Source organism: Mustelus asterias, chromosome 10 (assembly GCF_964213995.1).
Source record: "Mustelus asterias chromosome 10, sMusAst1.hap1.1, whole genome shotgun sequence".
In the NCBI taxonomy this organism is placed as follows: domain Eukaryota; kingdom Metazoa; phylum Chordata; class Chondrichthyes; order Carcharhiniformes; family Triakidae; genus Mustelus; species Mustelus asterias.
Genome location: NC_135810.1, coordinates 4,091,542 through 4,109,697, shown reverse-complemented (window position 1 = coordinate 4,109,697; position 18,156 = coordinate 4,091,542).

The following is an 18,156-nucleotide window of genomic DNA, read 5'->3' as shown; positions in this document are numbered from 1 at the left end:
TGGTGTGGAGCTGAGATTTCCCATGACACAAGTTGGTTCACAGTGTAACAAGCATCCGGGGGTGTGGATTTGATGAAATAGAGGTTGTTTCAGGAGGCAGCTGTCACTTGGTTTCAGAGTGTGGTGTATCTGACCACCGTTGGTCTGTTGGTTTACATGGAGTGTGAACTTACCAAGAACTTTAGAGTAGAAGATATTCTGTGACTTGTGTAATCTGTGTGTATCTATAAAGGTGCATTGGGACTGTAGGAGTATTGCATTATTGTTAATAATTTCTTGTTTAATAAATGCTTTATTCTTTTGTTAATTGGCAGCCCTGTGACTCAGTTTATCCACATCTCTGAACAAAAAGTAAATGTTAGGAGAGCTAGGAGGGGACACGAGAAGTCCTTGGCGGGTCGGATCAGGGAAAACCCTAAGGCTTTTTACTCTTATGTGAGGAATAAAAGAATGACCAGGGTGAGGTTAGGGCCGGTCAAGGACAGTAGTGGGAACTTGTGTATGGAGTCAGTAGAGATAGGCGAGGTGATGAATGAATACTTTTCTTCAGTGTTCACCAAGGAGAGGGGCCATGTTTTTGAGGAAGAGAAGGTGTTACAGGCTAATAGGCTGGAGGAAATAGATGTTCGGAGGGAGGATGTCCTGGCAGTTTTGAATAAACTGAAGGTCGATAAGTCCCCTGGGCCTGATGAAATGTATCCTAGGATTCTTTGGGAGGCGAGGGATGAGATTGCAGAGCCTTTGGCTTTGATCTTTGGGTCCTCGCTGTCCACGGGGATGGTGCCAGAGGACTGGAGAATGGCGAATGTTGTTCCTCTGTTTAAGAAAGGGAATAGAAATGACCCTGGTAATTATAGACCAGTTAGTCTTACTTCGGTGGTTGGTAAATTGATGGAAAAGGTCCTTAGAGATGGGATTTACAACCATTTAGAAAGATGCGGATTAATCCGGGATAGTCAGCATGGATTCGTGAAGGGCAAGTCGTGCCTCACAAATTTGATAGAATTTTTTGAGGAGGTAACGAAGTGTGTTGATGAAGGTAGGGCATTTGATGTCATATACATGGATTTTAGTAAGGCGTTTGATAAGGTCCCCCATGGTCGGCTGATGTTGAAAGTGAGGAGGTGTGGGATAGAGGGAAAGTTGGCCGATTGGATTGGTAACTGGATGTCTGATCGAAGACAGAGGGTGGTGGTGGATGGAAAATTTTTGGACTGGAGGCAGGTTGCTAGCGGAGTGCCACAGGGATCAGTGCTTGGTCCTCTGCTCTTTGTGATTTTTATTAATGACTTAGAGGAGGGGGCTGAAGGGTGGATCAGTAAATTTGCTGATGACACCAAGATTGGTGGAGTAGTGGATGAGGTGGAGGGCTGTTGTAGGCTGCAAAGAGACATAGATAGGATGCAAAGCTGGGCTGAAAAATGGCAAATGGAGTTTAACCCTAATAAATGTGAGGTGATTCATTTTGGTATGACTAATTTAAATGTGGATTACAGGGTCAAAGGTAGGGTTCTGAAGACTGTGGAGGAACAGAGAGATCTTGGGGTCCATATCCACAGATCTCTAAAGGTTGCCACTCAAGTGGATAGAGCTGTGAAGAAGGCCTATAGTGTGTTAGCTTTTATTAACAGGGGGTTGGAGTTTAAGAGCCGTGGGGTTATGCTGCAACTGTACAGGACCTTGGTGAGACCACATTTGGAATATTGTGTGCAGTTCTGGTCACCTCACTATGAGAAGGATGTGGAAGCGCTGGAAAGAGTGCAGAGGAGATTTACCAGGATGCTGCCTGGTTTGGAGGGTAGGTCTTATGAGGAAAGGTTGAGGGAGCTAGGGCTGTTCTCTCTGGAGCGGAGGAGGCTGAGGGGAGACTTAATAGAGGTTTATAAAATGATGAAGGGGATAGATAGAGTGAACGTTCAAAGACTATTTCCTCGGGTGGATGGAGCTATTACAAGGGGGCATAACTATAGGGTTCGTGGTGGGAGATACAGGAAGGATATCAGAGGTAGGTTCTTTACGCAGAGAGTGGTTGGGGTGTGGAATGGACTGCCTGCAGTGATAGTGGAGTCAGACACTTTAGGAACATTTAAGCGGTTATTGGATAGGCACATGGAGCACACCAGGATGATAGGGAGTGGGATAGCTTGATCTTGGTTTGAGATAAAGCTCGGCACAACATCGTGGGCCAAAGGGCCTGTTCTGTGCTGTACTGTTCTATGTTCTATGTTAGTATCTATTGAGTCGAGGTCCATTCTGGGACCTGATTGTCCAATAGTAACATCATCTGGGAGTATAACAATCAGGATTAAGCCATTTGGCTTCTTGAGCCTGCTCTGCCATTCAATAATGCCATGGGAAAACTTTGACACCAATATCACCTTGCCCCTGATCCAAAATTCCTAATTCCCTTGGTACCAAAAATCTATCAAGCTCTGTCTTGAATATACTCATTGACTGAGGTTCTCTGGGGTAGAGAATTCCAAGGATCCACAACCCCTCATCGCCACCCCACCGATCCCCCCATGGCCTGATTGCTGGCCCCCCCCAGATGTGTCTGGGCAAGCCCCAACCCCTCCCCCCCGGCCCATCTTGATCTCATCTCCTGGCAGTCCTGAGCTCCCAATTCCCCCCCTCCCTCACATACACCGGCAGCCCCCACCCCGCAGTGCTGACCCTCCACCCGACCCCGGTGGCAAGCCGACCACTTTGCCACTTGGGCAGTGCCAGGTGGCCCAGGCTGGCACTGCCAGGCTGGCAATGCCTAAGGGGCACTCCCCCTTATCCCTGACCTCCTGGGGGGGGGGGGGGGCCTCCATGGCCCCCTTTTACTCCAGTGGGGTTGGGCCACCAGCTCCCCACTAGTGGGGAGCTATTGTAAACCCCACTGGAGTGAAACACTCATTGATGCATTGTGTTCACATTGTGGAAGGGTTGAGAACCAGAGGGCATCTTTTGAAGCTGATTGGTAAATGAAGCAGTGGATGGACAATCCTTTTTACACAGTGAGTGTTTAGGGTCTGGAATGTGCTGCCTGAGTGTGTGCTGGAGGCAGATTCAGTCATTGCTTTCAACAAAGAGATGGATAATTATGCAAAGAGAAAAGGTTTGCAGGGCTATGGGACAGACAGTGGAGTGGGATTGAGATTGTTTTATTCTTTCTTGGGATGTGGGTGCCACTAGCTAGGCTAGAATTTATTGCCCATTCCTAATTGCCCTTGAGAAGATTGTATTTGATGCCTTCTTGAACTACTGCAGTCCCTGTGGCATAGGCATACACACCTGTTTGGGTGGAAATGGCTGCTACGAGAGGACACAGGTTTAAGGTGCTGGGGGGTAGGTACAGGGAAAATGTTAGGGGAAAGTTCTCCACTCAGAGGGTGGTGGGCGAGTGGAATTGGCTGCCGTCAGTGGTGGTGGAGGCAAACTCAATAGGGTCTTTTAAGAGACTCCTGGATGAGTACATGGGACTTAATAGGATGGAGGGTTATAGGTAGGCCTAAAAGGTAGGGATATGTTCGGCACAACTTGTGGGGCCGAAGGGCCTGTTTTGTGCTGTAGTTTTCTATGTTTCTATGAGATCCAGGATTTTGATCCAGCCACAGTGAAAGAACAGTGATATATTCCCAAGTCAGGGTGGTGAGTTTCTTGGAGGGGAACTTGCAGGTGGTGGTTTTTAGAATATAACCAATGATAACATTGGATCTGTTGTAGTGTGACCAATGGTGACAAGCTGTAAGGGTCAGCTGACCCAGTAAACTATGTAACCAATGACAAAATTATGTGGTGGTCAGCTGACCAGCAGACTCAGTATAAATAAGAAGCAGGGTGAGATCTGAAGTGTTGGAGTAATGAAGTTTCTTTATTAAATCCTTTTCTTTGATTTATAAGGTGGAGTAAGTCTTGTCCCATTTTATTGCCTCCAATGAAAAGTTCCCTCTGGTGGATCAGCAATGATGTTCCCATGCTTCCGCTGCCCTTGTCCTTCTAGATGGTAGCGGGCGAGAGTTTGGAAAGTACTGTCGAAGGAGTGTAAACCTTCATGCCTGTGATACAGAATAAATACTTCAGCATTAGGATCGGAGTGGACCACAAACATTTCAAGCAAGTTTCAAAATACTAAGTTGATTTTTGTACAACCAGGGACATTATTTACTAAATAGTGCAGTTATAAAGGGGTTGCAAGAAGACGTGACCTCAAAGTGTTTGTGCACAGATCACTGCCGGTTGCAAGTCAGGTTAACAAAAAGTTAATAAATCACGTGGAATGCAGGGCTTTATAAATAAATGAAAAAGTACAGAAGTTGGGAAATTAGGCAAAATTGATATAAAACACTGGTTTGGCCACAACTGGAGCATGGTGTTTGGTTGTGTGCAGCGCACATCAATCTTTGGAGAGGGTACAGATGAGATTCACTGGAATGGACCCGAATATTAGGGTGGCACGGTGGCACAGTGGTTAGCACTGCTGCCTCACCGTTTCAGGGACCCGGGCTTGATTCCGGTCTTGGGTCACTGTCTGTGTGGGGTCTGCACATTCTCCCCGTGTCTGCCTGGGTTTCTTCCGGGTGCTCCAATTTCCTCCCACACACCAAAGATGTGCAGGTTAGGTGGATTGGCCATGCTAAATTGCCCCTTAGCATCCAAAGGTACTCAGGTTAGACGGATGAGCCATGGGAAATGTGTGGGGTTACAGAGATGGAGTGGGAAGAGGGCCTGGGTAAGATACTCTGTCAGAGAGCTGGTGCAAACTCAATGGGCCGAATGGCCTCTTCTGCATTGCAGGGATTCTACGATTACAGCCACGCCTGGAACCCAGTAATACTCAGGATTTTACCAGCAGTGAGTGTCCTTAGGCCAATTGAGAGCCTTAAATGACCAATTAATGGTTGTTTAAGGACCTCCTTCTTCCGCTGATGGTATTTTACCAGGGAGGGGATGAGGGACCACGGCACATGGAGTGGCTCCCAGTGTTCGATAGTCCGGCAGCTCTCGGAGGTGGCACTTCGGCCCAGTAGTTTTGGCTTGAGGACCATAAAATCATTTCAGGGCTTCCCAGCCACACAGCAGCAAGCTCACTCTGACACTTACGCCAGGGATTAGCACCACTGCTTCAACATACAATTCCACACCTGATATTGAGAGAGGAAGGTTAAAGGGGAGGGCCGGAGAAACTGAGGCTGTTCCCATTGGAACAGCAAAGTCCAAGAGGATACTTGGTCATAGAATCCTTACAGTGCAGAAGGAGGCCATTTGGGCCATTGCATCTGCACCGACCACAATCCCACCCAGGTCCTATTTCCATAACCCCACCTGTTTACGCTGCTAATCCCCTGACACTAAGGGGCAATTTAGCATGGCCAATCCACCTAACCCGCACATCTTTGGACTGTGGGAGGAAACCGGAGGAAACCCACGCAGACACAAGGACAACGTGCAAACTCCACACAGATAGTGACCCAAGCCGGGAATCGAACCCGGGTCCCTGGCGCTAACCACTGTGTCACCGTGCCGCCCCAGTAGAGATGTTTAAAATCTTGAAGAGTAAATAAAGAGAAAAACAGAATGAGGGAGTCATCAGCCTAAAACATTCAGTCAGGTTTTCCCCTCCAGAACATCTGATTATTTCCGGCATTTTCTATTTTCGCTTTCGATTTCCAGCATTCCTCAACATTTCTCATGCTGTTGTAAATACTCCTCTCGGCATCACGTGGCTTCAAATTCCAATGGTAGTCATGATGTGGAGATGCCGGCGTTGGACTGGGGTAAACACAGTAAGAAGTCTCACAACACCAGGTTAAAGTCCAACAGGTTTATTTGGTAGCAAATACCATAAGCTTTCGGAGCACTGCTCCTTCGTCAGATGGAGTGGTTATCTGTTCTCCAACAGTGCACAGACACAGAAATCAAGTTACAGAATACTAATTAGAATGCAAATCTCTACGGCCAGCCAGGTCTTAAAAGGTACAGATAATGTGGTTGGAGGGAACATTAAGATGAATGAACACCGCTCGACAATCACCAGGCAAGACTGTTCTCTTCCTGTCGGGGAGCACTTCAGCAGTCACGGGCATTCAGCCTTGGATCTTCAGGTAAGCGTTCTCCAGGGCGGCCTTCGCGACGCGCGGCGGCGCAGAGTCGCTGAGCGGAGACTGATGGCCAAGTTCCGCACACATGAGGACGGCCTGGACCGGGATGTTGGATTTGTGTCACATTGTCAGTGACCCCCACAGCTTGCCCCTGGTCTTGCATAATCTCACCAGCTGTTCTGTCTGGAGACAATACACATCTCTTTAACCTGTGTTTAATGTTCCCTCCAACCACATTATCTGTACCTTTCAAGACCTGGCTGGCTGTAGAGATTTGCATTCTAATTAGTATTCTGTAACTTGATTTCTGTGTCTGTGCACTGTTGGAGAACAGATAACCACTCCATCTGACGAAAGAGCAGCACGCTCCGAAAGCTTATGGTATTTGCTACCAAATAAACCTGTTGGACTTTAACCTGGTGTTGTGAGACTTCTTACTGTTCAAATTCCAATCCAGGGCTACAGAACGAAAAAAGGCTGACACTCCACTGCAGCAATGAGGGAGCACTGCACTGTCAGAGGTGCTGCGTTTCAATGGACAGTTATCTGAAAAGAACGACTGTGTAGGGTTGGGGGGGGGGAAAGCAGGAGAATGGCACTATGTGAATTGCTCTTGTGGAGAGCTGGCGGAGGCTCAATGGGCTGAATGGCCTCCTTCTGCACTGTAACATCAATAATTCTGTGATTGTAAAATGGCTGAAGGGTTGTCATCCAGAAGGCAGAGATTTTAACTGATTGACAACATGAGGAAAAGCCTTTATTTTTTACACAACAAGTGGTCAGGATTTGGAATGTTCCGTTAGATGGAGTGCTGAATTCAATCACCTCCTTCAGAAAGAAGCTGGATCAATACGTGATTAAGAAAGATTTCAGGGAAAGGAAGGGACATGGGGCTAACTGGATTGTTTGAAAAAAGAGCCAGCATAATCACGATGGGCCATGGCACAGTGGTTGGCACTGCTGCCTCACAGTGGTTGGCGCTGCTGCCTCACAGTGGTTGGCACTGCTGCCTCACAGTGGTTGGCGCTGCTGCCTCACAGTGGTTAGCACTGCTGCCTCACAGTGGTTGGCGCTGCTGCCTCACAGTGGTTGGCGCTGCTGCCTCACAGTGGTTGGCGCTGCTGCCTCACAGTGGTTGGCGCTGCTGCCTCACAGTGGTTAGCACTGCTGCCTCACAGTGGTTGGCGCTGCTGCCTCACAGTGGTTGGCGCTGCTGCCTCACAGTGGTTGGCGCTGCTGCCTCACAGTGGTTAGCACTGCTGCCTCACAGTGGTTAGCACTGCTGCCTCACAGCGCCAGGGACCCGGTTCAATTGCCGGCTCGGGTCACTGTCTGTGCCGAGTCTGCACGTTCACCCAGTGTCTGCATGGGTTTCCTCCGGGTGCTCCTGTTTCCTCCCACAGTTTGAAAGACGTGTTGGTTAGGGTGAATTGGCCATGCTAAATTCTCCCTCAGTGTGCCCGAACAGGCGCCGGAGTGTGGCGACTAGGGGAATTTCACAGTAACTTCATTGCGGTGTTAATGTAAGCCTTACTTGTGACTAACAAATGAACTTAACTTAAAAGGTCTCTTGCTGTGCCGTACCAATATATGATTCCACGATTATCAATAAAAATTGAGTTTACTGATATCAGGATTAAATGATTCTTAAATTGAATGTTTCAAGTGAACTGAATCACTGCTGAATTGTTCAAAAGAGTTATTGAAAAGTCCCGATAATTGCCAGATGAACCACAGATCTTTGACAATCTGTAACATATCGTTGACACAATTCTCACAAACCTCACACACTGCCCACAAGTGACGGCTCTCATTGACATTCAGGCCACTGGTAGCACAGAAAGTCATGAATCACTTTCATTCGTGACAACCGCGGAACAGTGTGTCACTGGACGTCAGCTAACATTGAACCCACTGCACCGTGTCTTTGGTGCTTGCGGACTGTACATTGTGCGTGCGATAGAGGTAGGAATACGGGAACTGGAGGAGGCCGTTCAGCGTCTCGAGCCTGTGCTCGCCATTCAGTTAGATCATTGCCGGCCTGTATCTTAACCCCATCTAACCGCTTTGGTTCTGTAACTCTTAATCTCCTTAACCAACAAAAATCCTCAGCCTCAGCTTTGACATTTTCAACCACCACCCCCCCCCCCCACCCCCTCTGCCACCCACTAAAACACTTGACAACGTTCTGGGGGAGAGAGTTCGAGATTTCCACTCCCCTTTGCGTGAGAAAGTGCTCCCTGACATCACCCTCTGAACAGCCTGGCTCCAATTTTAATGTGTTAAATTCTAAGTTATTTTCCATGGTTTGTTTCCCTTTATAGCCCTTCCCCTGAGTAATCAGGGTTGCATTGTCCCTGGGCATGTCTCACTTTCCACCGAGTGCTAGCTGTCGCCCCTCCCCAGGGCACGTGGCAAAGTGATGCCATGCACACTTGTACCTGTCACTCTTAATCACCACCCTGTGACCGCATGCGAGGATTTGACATTCCTCAGCCTGGGGGAAGTCTTTATCCCTCGCGCACCCTTTGGTCTTGTCTGCCTTTGCTCTCCACTCAGATGTTTGGTGTCTAATGGGAATGCTGCACAGTATTCTGTATTGTGTCAACAGGTGTTAAGTGTCTGCAGAGCTTCCTGGGGCTGTCCTTTGACCAGATCCCGTGAGAATCATAAACACCTGAATTTAATTTTCAAAATGTCAAGTATTCCCCCCCCCCCGCCCCACCCCCCCCCCCCCCCCCCCGCTGACAATCTCCGTGGTAGCAAGTGCCACATTAAACTCCCATGATGTGCTCAGTTTCAGGGAACTTCGCAGAATATTCACAGCTTTCCAAACTTCAGAAGAAATAATAATTTTTTTTAATGGAGCAGCAAGACCAAAAGAAGATAAGGGGGCTGCTTCTCCCATTTTGAGGCTAAGTATCCACGTCGGAGAGAAAACCGGAGTGTTTCCCGCTGGCACCTGAAAGATGCCAATGAGGTCATTTTGATAAACCCGCCAGCCAGACCCACTGATCCCAGGTGGGGCCGCCATTTTTAAATTGCTCCCTGATCTCCGTGCTGGGATCTGCCCCACACTCAAGACCTGAGCTATCAATTGAAAAATGGACTCTGTGCTATCAATTGAATGACTGTTGACTGGCAGTGAAAGCCTTATTTCCTCATCGCAAAAGGTTTTTATAACTGCAAAAAGGAAGTGTTTGGAAAAAGTGCACTCCCATGTTTGCCGGCCCAGGAGATTAATCTTTCATTCCTGGATGAACCAGGGCATTGCTGGATGTTTGTCAACCCCAGCAAGGCAAGTTCCTTACAATAACCCACCTGTCATTCATTTTTCATTGTGATCTCATCCATTCTCAAGCCAGATCGTAGAGAATTCCCTCTTTTAATATTAAGAAGCTGGAACTCAATCTTCAGTTGGTGACCAAAGGGATTTTCTCTTCCTCTGAATGGTTGAAGATTTCGCACCTTGAACCCTTTTGATATTTAGGCCGGAATGTTACAGCCGTTCACGCCAGCGGGATTTTCCCATCCCGCTGCAGTGAACAGAGATTTGGCTGGGCGCCAAATTCTCCAGCTTCGCTGCAGTGGGAGCGTGGTGCAAATGGCCAGTAAGATCGCACCCTTAATCTTTCCTGTCCTCCAGACTTTCACAGATTTCCCCTTTGCTCTTCGTTCCCCCTCCTCATTCCCCCTCCCCCGCCTTCCATGGACTAAAACCTATTACCTTTCCGGGGGGGGGGAGGCGGTGGGGGGGGTGGGCGATCTTACATTCTCGTCTCGCCAGTCAGTGGGCGGGGTGAGCTGGTAATATCGTGAGAGAGACGGAAAATTGGGTTTGTGCCAGATTTCTCGTCTATCACAATCTTTCTGGCCCCAGATATCCAGCGACAGAACAGAGATCTGCGCATGCGTGATTGCGCTCTCTACTGTCAGCTGCCGGCTTTCCGGTGAGCTCAGGCCCCATCCTTCCCCCTACTGGCGGGAAACAGATTGTGCATTCATTTTTGCACAGAAGTGGCTTAAGATTGGACTTGTGGCCTCGGCGAAAAAGAAATGGATCTGAAACTTTTCCATTATCATGTTTTTATGGGACTTAGAATTTATTTGGTGAGATCGCCCTCGTGATCTCTCATCAGCTTTGATGACAGGTCATCGAACTGAAACTTTAACTCTGTTCCTCTTTTCACAGGTGCTGCCTGATCCATAGCATGTTCCAGCATTTTCTTTTTTTAATTCAGATTTCCAGCATCCACGCTATTTTACTTTTGAACTTCACATTGACAACTCAATGGTTTTATCTGTGTTGCACCAATCAGGTGAAATTAAGGGAAAAGTAAACATTTTAATGTTTTGAGCAAGAGAATTGAGACAAATAGAATTGGAAAGGAGAGAAGTTATGTTAAATTGCCTCGCGCCTTGATCGGACCCAAACTTGCAGTTTTACACACAGACTCCATGTTAATAAAAGATAGAACATAGAACATAGAACAGTACAGCACAGAACAGGCCCTTCGGCCCATGATGTTGTGCCGAGCTTTATCTGAAACCAAGATCAAGCTATTCCACTCCCTATCATCCTGGTGTGCTCCATGTGCCTATCCAATAACCGCTTAAATGTTCCTAAAGTGTCTGACTCCACTATCACTGTAGGCAGTCCATTCCACACCCCAACCACCCTCTGCGTAAAGAACCTACCTCTGATATCCTTCCTATATCTCTCACCATGAACCCTATAGTTATGCCCCCTTGTAATAGCTCCATCCACCCGAGGAAATAGTCTTTGAACGTTCACTCTATCTATCCCCTTCATCATTTTATAAACCTCTATTAAGTCTCCCCTCAGCCTCCTCCGCTCCAGAGAGAACAGCCCTAGCTCCCTCAACCTTTCCTCATAAGACCTACCCTCCAAACCAGGCAGCATCCTGGTAAATCTCCTCTGCACTCTTTCCAGCGCTTCCACATCCTTCTTATAGTGAGGTGACCAGAACTGCACACAATATTCCAAATGTGGTCTCACCAAGGTCCTGTACAGTTGCAGCATAACCCCACGGCTCTTAAACTCCAACCCCCTGTTAATAAAAGCTAACACACTATAGGCCTTCTTCACAGCTCTATCCACTTGAGTGGCAACCTTTAGAGATCTGTGGATATGGACCCCAAGATCTCTCTGTTCCTCCACAGTCTTCAGAACCCTACCTTTGACCCTGTAATCCACATTTAAATTAGTCCTACCAAAATGAATCACCTCACATTTATCAGGGTTAAACTCCATTTGCCATTTTTCAGCCCAGCTTTGCATCCTATCTATGTCTCTTTGCAGCCTACAACAGCCCTCCACCTCATCCACTACTCCACCAATTTTGGTGTCATCAGCAAATTTACTGATCCACCCTTCAGCCCCCTCCTCTAAGTCATTAATAAAAATCACAAAGAGCAGAGGACCAAGCACTGATCCCTGCGGCACTCCGCTAGCAACCTGCCTCCAGTCCGAAAATTTTCCATCCACCACCACCCTCTGTCTTCGATCAGATAGCCAGTTACCTATCCAATCGGCCAACTTTCCCTCTATCCCAGATGCAGAGATTCTGAAGAAAGTGCATAACAAGGTATTGACAAGGAAGGTACCAGAACTGAGGGATTGGCTGGAATTTTCCAACTGTTCCCACCAGCGGGATTTTCTAGTTCCGCCGATGGTGAACACCCGCCAGGGGTTTCCCAACAGCAGTGGGGGTGCATCCAATAGGAAACCCAATTGCTCGCGGCAGGACCAGAAGATCCCACCACCAGCCAATAGTGGGTCCCCTCCACCGCTGCGGAACACACTGTAGGGGGCATGGGAAATGCTGCCAATTATAACTATCAGGAAAGTGTGATTTGATTTGATTTATTATTGTCACATGTATTTGTATATTGTGAAAAGTATTGTTTCTTGTGCGCTGTCACAGACAAAGCATACCGTACATAGAGAAGGAAATGAGAGAGTGCAGAATGTAGTGTTACAGTCACAGCTAGGGTGTAGAGAAAGATCAACTTAATGCAAGGTAGGTCCATTCAAAAGTCTGACAGCAGCAGGGAAGAAGCTGTTCTTGAGTCAGTTGGTACGTGACCTCAGACTTTTGTATTTTCTTCCCGACAGGAGCAGGTAGGAGAATGTCCGGGGTGCATGGGGTCCTTAATTATGCTGGCTGCTTTTCCGAGGCAGGAGAAGCTCTAGAAAAGAGAAGACATGGTGATGACCTGACAGAGGTGTTGAACATTCGCAAGACCTTCTATAGGGTAGGCGGAATATGTTTTTATACAGTTTCCACCCACAGCTGCCCAAACAACTCTTTCCAACAGTTGAATAATATAATGTTCAAATACACCACACATCTTACTACATAGAATTACATTGTACTTCCAGCTCATAGGCAGGCTATTCTGCCCATCTGCTCCATGTTGGGGTTTACACTCCACTTGAACCTTCTCCAACACTACTCCATCCTATCCTATCAACATAACCTTCTATTCCCTTTTCCCTCATCTATTTGACCAGCTTCCCCCTAAATGGATCCAAGCTAACTCACAGGATCACAGGATCACTGAATTGTTACAGCACAGAAATAGGCCATTCAGCCCATCTTGTCTGCACCAGTCCTCCAAATGAGAATCCAGTTTAAAATATATTTATCAGTGTCACAAGTAGGCTTACATTAACACTGCAATGAAGTTACTGTGAAAATCCTCTCGTCGCCACACTCCGGCGCCTGTTCGGGTACACTGAGGGCGAATTTAGCATGGCCATTGCACCCTAACCAGCACGTCTTTCGGACTGTGGGAGGAAACCGGAGCACCCGGAGGAAACCCACGCAGACACGGGGAGAACCTGCAAACTGCACACAGTTACCCTAGCCGGGAATCGAACCCGGGTTCCTGGCACTGTGGGGCAGCAGTGCTAACCACTGTGCCACCCTATTTGTGCTGTTCTCCTGCTTCTCCCCATAACCCACACTGTTTCTTTTCAAATAATAATCTAATTGGCTCTTGAAAGGCCTCCACCACTCTCTCAGGCAGTGCATCCCTGGGGTAACAAGCTTCACATTCTCCCCATTCCCGGAATAAAGACATTGCTCCTGGATTCCCTCCTGGATTTTTTAGTGACCATCTGATATTCATGACCCCTAGTTTTAGTTCCTGAAGAAGGTGGAAACATAGTCTCAATGTTTACCTTATCAAACACCTTCATCGTTTTCAAGTCCTCTGTTAGGTCACCCCTTCAGCCACCTTCTCTTCCACACTGGCCTCAATGTGCCAACTCAGGAACCACGCAGTGGTGAAAAATTAAATGATCTGAGTCAATGTTCATTATGTAAAGGAACCCTGTGGAGTGACAGGCTGCCTCTCTCTTGGTGCTGCCTGATTGACAGCCTAATCCCTTCTTATTACCAACTGTAAATGAAGTGTTGCTAAGTGTTACACATGACTGCACCTCAGAGCATTCACAGACAGTGAGAGGAGAGAACAGAGAAAGGGGGGGGGGGGCTGCTGGGGGAGGGGGAATGAGACTGAGAAAAGAAAGAGAGAAAGAGAAGGGGACTGATATTAGATAGAGGAAGATGAAGCAGAGAGGAAAGGGGGAGGGAGATAAAGTTTAAAGTTCATTTATTAGTGTCACAAGTAGGCTTACATTAACACTGCAATGAAGTGACTGTGAAAATCCCCTAGTCGCCACACTCCGGCGCCTGTTTGGGTACATTGAAGGAGAATTTAGCATGGCCAATCCACCTAACCAGCATCTCTTTCGGACTGTGGGAGGAAACCAGAGCACCCAGAGGACACCCACGCAGACACGGGGGAGAACGTGCAGACGCTGCACAAGCAGTAACCCAAGACGGGAATCGAACCCTGGCGCTGTGAGGCAGAAATGCTAACCACTGTGCCACCATGCCACCCTGGGCCAGATAGAGAGGGGTGTGAGGCTGTGAGGAAAGGGGGGGGAGGGGGGAAATTAGATGGAAAGGGAGGTGAGAGAGTGGGGAAAGGGGGGGAAAGATTAGATGGAGAGAGGGAGATAAGGCAGAGAGAGATTGTAGAGGGAGGAAAGAGATTACATAGAATGGGGAGAGAGAGATTACATAAATAGAAAAGGGAAGAGCAGGAGATGAAACACAAAATGTGAAGAGGAAGATTAGATTGAGAGACAGAAAAGAGAGCAAGCGGGGAAAGAGGGAAGAGATGAAGTGGAGAAGTGGTAGAGAGAGGACCCAGAATTCAGTGCAAAAATAGTGGTGAGGTTAATGGGACTCAGTTATTTATATACAAATTCAGGTGAATGGAAATGTGTGGTCAAACAGTGAAAGCTAGAAGTTGCGTGGCTGAGATGCACATCTCCACCATCAACTTTGCTAGGATGGCATTTTGATACCCAACTGCCCATTTGTGGTGAACCATTGTTGGTTCCCACCAGGTAGTGCTGAGCCATGGTCTGGCCAGTACTATGAGTCTGTAGATATGTTACTGTTGTGGTTAGGGTTGGGCTGTTCTACCTGTTAATATAGTCCTATGGTACACCCCAGTTGGCTCCGCCTCCTGGGAGAGGTATAAAGGTCACTGCTCTGCCTGGTGACCCTTTAGTCTGGGATCGTATACTGTATATAGTAGCTCCGTTATTGTTGGCAATAAAAGCCTTTATTTCCCGAGGACATCCAGCCTCTCGTGTGTTATATCGCGCATCACCATTCAAGCTCCAAATTTCAGTATTAAAATCATCATTACAAACTAAACTTGGCGTTGGAGCTTGTTTGTTTTAATGGTGTGATAAGTCTCCAAGAGCATCAATTTCTCCAGCAATAAAAATAACTTTAACAGATGTGGAGTCTCATTCCCTCAGCTTTTAAGCATTAGTCATAGAGTCATAAAGTCAAAGAATCGTAGAGGTTTCCAGCATGGAAACAGGCCCTTCGGCCCAACTTGTCCATGCGGCCCCTTTCTTTTTAAACCCCTAAGCTAATCCCAATTGCCCGCATTTGGCCCATATCCCTCTATACCCATTGTACCCATGTAACTGTCTAAATGCTTTTTAAAAGACAAAATTGTACCCACCTCTACTACTACCTCTAGCAGCTTGTTCCAGTCACTCACCACCCTCTATGTGAAAAGATTGCCCCTCTGGACACTTTTGTATCTTTCCCCTCTCACCTTAAACTTATGCCCTCTAGTTTTAGACTCCCCTACCTTAGGGAAAATATATTGACTATCTAGCTGATCTATGCCCCTCATTATTTTATAGGCCTCTATAAGATCACCCCTAAGCCTCCTATGCTCCAGAGGAAAAGTCCCAGTCTATCCAGCCTCTCCTTATAACTCAAACTATTAAGTCCCGGTAGCATCCTAGTAAATCTTTTCTGCACTCTTTCTAGTTTAATAATATCCTTTCTATAATAGGGTGACCAGAACTGTACACAGTATTCCATGTGTAGCCTTACTAATGTCTTGTACAACTTCAACAAGACGTCCCAACCCCTGTATTCAATGTTCTGACCAATGAAACCAAGCATGCCGAATGCCTTCTTCACCACTCTGTCCACCTGTGACTCCATTTTTAACGAGCTCTGAACATGTTCCCCGAGATCTCTTTGTTCTGTAACTCTCCCCAACGCCCTACCATTAACTAAGTAAGTCCTGCCCTGGTTCAATCTACCAAAATTGTTGGATATTAAATCTTTCTGTCTCATTTTTTCTATTTTTAAAAATCTAACCTTTGTTTTCCCTTCCTTTATTTTGTTTTCTGTATCTGATTTTATGTTGAAGTCACTATCCTAACTTACTCTTCCTGATTCATTGTTCATTAATGATTCTACAACCCGATCAGCTAAGGAGACACACAGTCGTTAGGCTTGTACGCAAAAGTTCCAGATGTACAGTAGTGGGTATTGTGTTTTTCGAATGCCCCACTGGCAGTAACTTGCCATCAAAACCCTCATCAGTAGTCAATAGATGTACACAAGTACCACTTGTTAGTTATTGAGAACAAAGTCTTGTCCAGTGAGAAAGGGCTCGATGTCATATCCTGACTGGTATTCAGCTCTGCGAAAAGCCTTGGGATGTTTTACTAGGTTAACGGTGCTACGCAAATGCAAGTTGTTGTCATGCCACCCCGTGTTTTCTATCAATCTCTCCCCCCTTCTCTTCCCCTGGCACTGACTGTGGACGGTTTCTCGGGTAGCAGCTGTTCTGGTTAACTGCGACCACAAGTCAGTCTTTTTCATCTCAACAGTAGGTCGAGGAAGATTATTTAATTGTGGAAGTCATTATAACCAAGTCTGACCCTGACGATGTCCTTCTGCAGCGTCTGAAAGGAGCATGTTCTAATGAAGACAAGGCAGAACAAGACAGGTCTACAATAACAATTGCATCGAATCAGAGAAGCTTTGTACCATTAATGAGTCATTACTAAAATGTTCATTACTGAAGGGGAAGCTAAGTATGAAGGAAAAGATACACAGAAGAAACGCACAGTAATTCTGACCCCATCTCTGAAACTGGATGATGCTTCTTGGTATTTTAACATATTGATTCTAATCTTCTAACAGAGACTTTAGCACATTTACTTCATAAAGTTTATTATCGAAAGTTCTGAATGCTGCAATATTTAACTTAACTTGTGAAAAACCATTGGAACTATCTCGAGCTTGAATTGGGGCTAAGAGGAATAATTTTAAAATTAAACAAGTGGAAAGAAATTTGGAAAAGAAGAATGGATTAAAGAGAAATAAATTAACAAAGAAGATGAAAAGGGAGATACAGTAACAGAGGTGAGTTCTGCAGGTGCAGAAAGGATGAATGATTAAAGTTTATTTATCAGTGTCACAGGTAGGTTTACACTAACACTGCAATGAAATTACTGTGAAAATCCCCCAGTCGCCACACTCCGGCGCCTGTTCGGGTACACTGAGGGAGAATTTAGCATGGCCAATCCACCTAACCAGCATGTCTTTCGGACTGTGGGAGGAAACCGAATTACCCAGAGGAAGGGGGAAGCTGTGTACAGTTTTGTCTCCTTACTTGAGAAAGGATATACTGGCACTGGAGGGGGTGCAGAGGAGATTCACTAGGTTGATTCCGGAGTTGACAGGGTTGGGTTATGAGGAGAGACTGAGTAGACTGGGGCTATACACATTGGAATTCAGAAGAATGAGGGGTGATCTTATAGAAACATAAAAGATTATGAAGGGAATAGATAGGATAGAAGGAGGGAGGTTGTTTCCACTGGCAGGTGAAACCAGAACTAAGGGGCATGGTCTCATAATGAGGAGGAGCAAATTTAGGACTGAGTTGAGGAGGAACTTCTTCACCCAAAGGGTTGTGAATCTGTGGAATTCCCTGCCCAGTGAAGCAGTTGAGGCTACCTCATTGAATGTTTTTAAGGTAAGGATAGATAAATTTTTGAACAGTAAAGTAATTCAGGGTTATGGTGAGCGGGCGGGTAAGTGGAGCTGAGTCCACAAAAAGATCAGCCATGATCTTATTGAATGGTGGAGCAGGCTCGAGGGGCCAACTACTCCTGCTCCTAGTTCTAATGTAAACCCACACAAACACGTGGAGAACATGCAGACTCCACACAGGGAGTGCTCCAAGCCGGGAATCGAACATGAGTCCCTAGAGCTGTGAGGCAGCTGTGCTAACCACTGTGCCACCATGCCACCGGGGGCTGGGTATGGGCTTTCTGATGTTGGGAATATAAAAGCAAGGAGGTGTTACTGCATTTCTACAGAACGTTGGGCAGATCTCATTTGGAATTACCTTGGGGCAATGTCATCTCGTTGAATGTCGCAACAGGCTCAATGGCTGGCTCCTGTTTCTGCGTTTTTTGCTATGAACAGCTAGGTTACGATGAGACAGCAAGGGGTGGCACGGTGGCACAGTGCTTAGCACTGCTGCCACACAGCACCAGGGACCCGGGTTCAATTCCGGCCTCGGCTGATTGTCTGTGTGGAGTTTGCACATTCCCCCCGTGTCTGTATGGGTTTCCTCCGGGTGCTCTGGTTTCCTCCCACAGCCCAAAGAAGTGCGGGTTAGGCTGATTGGC